The following is a 6,481-nucleotide window of genomic DNA, read 5'->3' on the forward strand; positions in this document are numbered from 1 at the left end:
CAAGGGAACGTTAATTCTGTACGACAGGTATCAGTCTCAAAATATACAGATAATATACAGATAATACCTGTCTTTCTACTATGTCAGGCATAATACTGAACAAACAAGAAAAAAGTATATTAAACAGAAATCTAAGCAGACTTAATAAAGGTAATAAATTGCTTTGGTACTCCTCCTTTACTGCGGGGCAATGTCACATTTCTGAAAACTTGCAGTTATGTGGCTTGCAGTACTTACAGCAGGGTACAGAAGTGCCACTTGGAATTTTTGGATTACAAATCCCATTCCCAATTTCCCATTCTGGGAGTTCCACCTGACAGAGAGACACCTGCAGTCACCTAAATGTGGCTCACCTGGGAGAAAGTCCTACGCTTGAAGCCCACCTAGGCCTAGCTCTGCCCAAGCTTCCTGTTCAGAAAAGAAGCAGACTCTGTACTAGCAGGGAGCTTCCTTTCTGTATATGAAGCGTGGGTGGAGTTAGGCCAAAAAAGATACCACTCCTAGAAGACTTCAGAGGCAGCGATTCTTTTCTACAAAACCATGGAAGGCAGGGGACTTTGTTGGTATTTTAACAGCATTGAAACTGAACTGACAGTTAATTCCAGTTTTGATCAAATGGCCGATGTCATCTGGGCATCAGCTGGGACAGCTTGCTGTGAATTAAAGAGTTTCATTGTGAATTAAAGAGTTTCATTGTGATTTGGGATGTGCACAACTTTATCTCATTGCAGGTGAGTCATATATATCCCAAAATAAAATGTTAGCTGCAATCTAGTACTGCCTGTGATGTCATTTCCACCATGGAGAAAGGGCTCCCCTAGAGCAGGGGTCCCCAACCCTCAGTCCGTGGCCCAGTACCGGGCTGTGGCCTTGGCAGGACCGGGCTGCAGAGACAGATCTCCTACCCCCCTGCATGCACTCTCCCCCTGCACTCCCACATGCATGCACAGCCTGCCTACCTGCATGCACAGGTGCCCCACCCGTGCACAGGTGCCCCCATCCGCACGAACCCCTGCCCATCCGTGCATGCACACTAGCACACCCCGCCCACCCGAGAGCATGCCCTACCCTCCCACGTGCGGGGAGTGCCCCCATGCACAGACGGCCCCCCAACTGGTCTGCAGTTTAGAAAAGGTTGGGGCAACTCTCCTAGAGGATAGAGGACAATGTGTTAAAAGCAGGATTTTGGGAATTGGTGCACACTGTGCTGGGTATCTGGAGAAGGGCAAAATGCTTGCTCATCCTTGCTAGATAATTATTGTTTGAGTAAATGTATGGCTTTGAATGGCTAGTAGTTACCGGTTCCTAGACACCCCATCTGTTTAAATTAGGGATGAAGAACATTGATCTAGCAGAGGGGAAGGGATGAGTCAGGGAGTCAGAAGTGTGAGTTTCACCGTTTGGACGTTGGTTGAATGGCTGCTTTGTAGGATAGAAAGGGACTTATTTAAAAGCTTGTGGTTTGCTATCCTCCTCAATGACAAGTTGAATTATGTGAAAACAAAGTCTTACCCTACTGGCTGTTGTGGGTTTTTCGGGCTCTCTGGCTGTGTTCTGAAGGTTGCTCTTCCTACTGTTTCGCCAGTCTCTGTGGCTGGCATCTTCAGAGGACTGGAGTCGAAACTCTGTGAACTCTTTCTCCAGAACTCTGTGAGTTCTGACTCCTGTCCTCTGAAGATGCCGGCCACAGAGACTGGTGAAACAGTAGGAAGACTAACCTTCAAAACGTGGTCAAAATAGCTCGAAAAACCCACAACAACCATCAGATCCCGGCCGTGAAAACCTTCGCGAATACATTCTTTCCCTACTGCTATTTTGTGCTAAAATCCTGCAACCTGTTCTATGAATTCCAGCTATCCTCAGGTTTCCCTTCTGCATTTTGGTTCCTTAACCCAGTGGTTCTTAACCTTTGTTACTCGGATGCTTTTGACCTGCAACTCCCAGAAACCCCAGTCAGGACAGCTGGTGGTGAAGGCTTCTGGGAGTTGCAGTCCAAAACTCCTGAGTAACCCAAGGTTAAGAACCAGTGCCTTAACCCACGCACCTTTATCAACATGCGGTGATGTATGAATTATCAATTGCGTCTTTAGTTAAAAGAATTTTAGCAGCAAATGGCTTTTCCTTGAGATTCTGACTCCTGCTGCCAACATAGAAATACTGAGCAAGATAGATTCATGGCCTGCCTCCGGCTGTTGCAAATCCTCAAATCACCTCCTGCTGGTTGAGACACCATTTGTTCTAATGATGGTATATGGGCAATCTTAATGGAGTATTTCTTTACAGACATCCTTGCCTCTGGTGAGGGTGGGAAAGCATTCCAAGAAAAGAGATGGCAAGAGTGCAGGAAAAGAGGAAGACCAAATATGAGATGGATTGGGTCCCTAAAGGAACCCACTTCCTTGAGGAGATGAGCAGGTCTGTTGGACAGGACATTTTGTAGATCTCTCACTCAGAGGGTCAATGTAAAGAGGTGACTTGATGGCACATAACAATGACAGAAAAAAATCCACACCAAACCCAAAAGCTTGCCAGGCATTCATTTGGAGTAAAAATATTTTTGATGTCTCAAAGTCTCAAAAGATTATACAATCTTTCCTTTGCCTTAAATGACCGTGTAGCTGTTTTGTCCTGCTACAATATCTAGACAGAATTCCATTAGAGGGGTACTTATTTTAATCCTCATTTAATTTCAGTGAAAAGGAAGAATAGGGAACATTGAATTGCCCCCCCCCCCAGTTCCTTCCTGGTTAGTTAAACAGAGCTAGGATAACATGAGACCTGCCTTCATTGTTATTTTATCCTTCAGAGCCACTAGGGCAATTGCACAAAAAGGCGGGGGGGGGGGGGAAGGCAAACAATCCAGTGGTTTCAGCTTTATTCTAAGCAGTGACAGATGAGCTCTGGTGGAGGGCTCTGACGCTTTCAATGTTCTTGAATAGATGGCTGAAAAAAGTTCAACCTCTCCGGCTGCCTCTGTCGCAATGCCATGGAAAATGTCATGCTATATGAAAGCTTTCTATTTGTGCTAATGGAAGTTCTTTTTCCTAATAATATTCGTTGTGTGGGGAAGGAGGGGGTCAGTAGGGAAGGAAGGGAAGGCAATCAGCGAAAGGAACAAGGAGAGAGAGAAGGGGAAAGGGAAGGGTTAGGGGGGAGAGAGAGGAGGAAGTTGGAATAAGTGGGGAGAAAAAAAGAGAAAAATGACAGTGACCCTACCTCCCAATGGCCTCCCAATGTTGGGCTTTAATCTGATCTACCCTAGTTAACTGAGAGATTAATAAAAATAATCATACGCTGTTGAGTCAATTCTGACTTATGGTGACCCTTTTCAGGGCTCTTTGGTAAAGTGAGTTTTTTCTTTTTTCTTTTTTTAGATAGCTTATTGTTGTTGTTTAGTCGTTAAGTCATGTCCAACTCTTCGTGACCCCATGGACCAGAGCACGCCAGGCCCTCCTGCCTTCCACTGCCTCTCGGAGTTTGGTCAAATTCATGCTGGTAGCTTCGATGACACTGTCCAACCATCTCGTCCTCTGATGTCCCTTCTCCTCTTGCCTTCACACTTTCCCAACATCAGGGTCTTTTCCAGGGAGGCTTCTCTTCTCATGAGATGGCCATAGTATTGGTAACAGTAGAAACTCTATCATTGCCATCAATCTATATATTATTTTGTTCTAAGAAAACTCAGTTTGGACCTTTTTGTGTACGGCAGTGGTATCTCAAAGTTAGGAAAAATGAAACCCTAAATTAGGGGCTACGTAACAAAGACAGTTTTTTTCTGACCAAATTAAACTGCATTCATTAAAATATTTATTTATATAGTTAGTTACAATATTTTTACTCAATATCACCTTTTCCCTTGTTTTGGCTAGGATTGGCTAGGTAGGAGAGTGTTATTAGCAATTACAATAAGGCGCTTTAAGCTTTAAATGCTCCTAAGGCCAAAACATATGTCTGAGGCGGCATCATATTCTTTGCTAGTAGGAAAAACCCACGAATGCTTCAATGGAATTTCCAAGGCTTTTTCCAGCACCAAGGACAGAGATTCAAGCGGAAAATCCAGTTCTTAAGTTACAGTCATTGTCCTGGCCTTATGTTAAGGTTGGGTCTGATTAATCACATCCTCAAATTATAATAAAAAGTGGATAGGAATAATTTCTATGGTTTATTCTTTTTTAAAGAGTTCAATATTGACTGTTAAGGGCTTTTAAAAACTTCTGCTACGTGACTTGAAATGTCTTCATGGGCTTCTGTATTTATCTTCTTATTTTCTTTGCATGTAGGTTGTATTCACTTATGACCTTCTGCTCACAGGAAACCCCTTTCTTGGGAGGAATATTCCAAGAACAAAAAGGTGATGGGAGAATGATTTTCACAAACTCCACCTTTCTGCTCTATTTCCTCACACCGTGCTTGCCCAAAACATCCTCCAAGATTTTCTTAGGTCTTTCATTTTACACAAATTCCAAAGTTGTAACTCAGTTTAAGATTACTGCATTGATCCCTTATTACTTACTTGCTTACTTACTTACTTACTTACTTACTTACTTACTTACTTACTTACTTACTTACTTACTTACTTACTTACTTACTTACTTACTTACTGTACTGCCCATCTGGCCAAGGTTACTCTGGTCAGTTTACAGCATATAAATACCACTAAGTACCATTTAATATTACAAAAGAAAGAAAGAAAGAATAAAATACAAATAAACAATAAACTCAAAATATAAAAATACATCAAAATAAAACATTTGAAAACTTTCAAAGCATTAAAAATATTTAAAACTTTTAAGATGGATGAGATTGAACAGATGGGTTAAGCTGAGCCTAGCAGTTGGATTTTGGCTATACTTAAAGCCTATCTTGTTTTGTTTTGTTTCAGGGTAAGTTGTCTAGAAATCCTAGATATACTGTCATTCTATTTTATTTGTGGTGGAATGGCTGCTACCGATCATCTTGCCAATATAAAATCCTTCCCATGCTTACCCCTCCAAAGGTAAAATAGCAGGCAATCCAAATACTTCTCCAGGAAGGTGACCTATATAAATTGACCACATTTCTTTGATTTTGTTTTAGTTTAGTTTAGTTTAGTTTAGTTTAGTTTGCTAGGCTTCAGTGGGATATGGACAGACTAATCTTGATCACTTCAACTACTGGGAATCTTATTCAGCTGCCTGAGAGTATCTAATGGATAAAATGCTCTCTCTATATTTGTTAAAAGAATGCCAAGAATCTAAATTAAAAAAAGGTTCTGTATTTAGTACTCTACTTTGCCCCTTTTCTATAACCATACAGAACAGTGGCTTTATTAGGAACATAGAGAGCCTTGTACTGGTCCACCTAGCTCAGTATCATCAATACTGACTAGGAACAATAACTTTCCAGGGTTTTAGACAGAATTCTTTCCTAGCCCTTGCTGAGATCCCTGGTATTCCTTGTCTACCTCCCTCCCAAGTGCCAAGCAGGTCCAAACAAGCTTAGTTTCCAAAATCAGAGTGTATCACTGCATTTAGGCCTTTCCTGATTTTGTACATAACCTGCAGTGTGTGACATAAACCACTTATAAATGAGCCCTGGTTAATCAAATCCCTGTGGATACAGGCCATTTATACCATCAAAGTTGCAAAGGATGAAACACCAACCAGCTGAAATGGATCTCAACAACTTAATTTTATTTACATTTCATCAGCTGAACTTCTTTCCTTCTTTGTCCTTTTTACATATGTGAGGAAAGTGACACCTAGTGCTCAATCTTCATAGTGTAGCTCACCCTAAACTGTATCGGAGTCTTTGGGAGCTTCAAGTTGGATAGCTCCCAGTGCTACTAACTAGTCCTAAGGCTTTCTGCAGCTCTTCCCCTTTTAACTCCTTAACGAAAAAACATTATAGGAAAATATGGAGTTACAAAAGGAACATGCTTTTATCTGGAACCTTTGTAAAATTATCTCAGGCAGGGTGTTTGCACAATGAAAAAAATCTTGTCTGCCAGTATTCTTTCACTAGGGAATAAAGTAGAGGCAGATGTGGGCAAGCTTCAGTTCATAGGCCAAAAGCAGTGCCCCAAGACTCCCCTTGGCTCCTTGAAGCACCCATCCAGGAAAACAAGAGAAAGTAATGGCAAGTTGTGCTCTCAAAAGTCTGTGGGGCTGGATTTTGCCATTTTAAAAGTTGTTTTTCATACCACTGGCCTGTTTTAGGCTCAAAGGGGCCTTTGTTTAAGGAAACTAGGAGTGTATCTGTGAAGATTCTCAGTCATCCAGGTGAGGTTATCTCATGGATGTCTGGACTTCTTTCTTATTTGGTTGAAACATTTCTCTACTCGTCCAAGGAGCTTCTTCAGCCTGAGGAGAGTTGGTAGGAGAGCCCTGTTATATCCTCCATATTGGTTTCACTTCCCCTGGTCTGAATAGGCTGGTAAGATGGACAAATACTTCTCCAGGACTGGGGGTGAGGGATAGGGACTGGGGCTGAGGTATAATTC

The sequence above is a fragment of the Pogona vitticeps genome, chromosome 2 (genome assembly GCF_051106095.1).
Source record: "Pogona vitticeps strain Pit_001003342236 chromosome 2, PviZW2.1, whole genome shotgun sequence".
Taxonomy (NCBI): domain Eukaryota; kingdom Metazoa; phylum Chordata; class Lepidosauria; order Squamata; family Agamidae; genus Pogona; species Pogona vitticeps.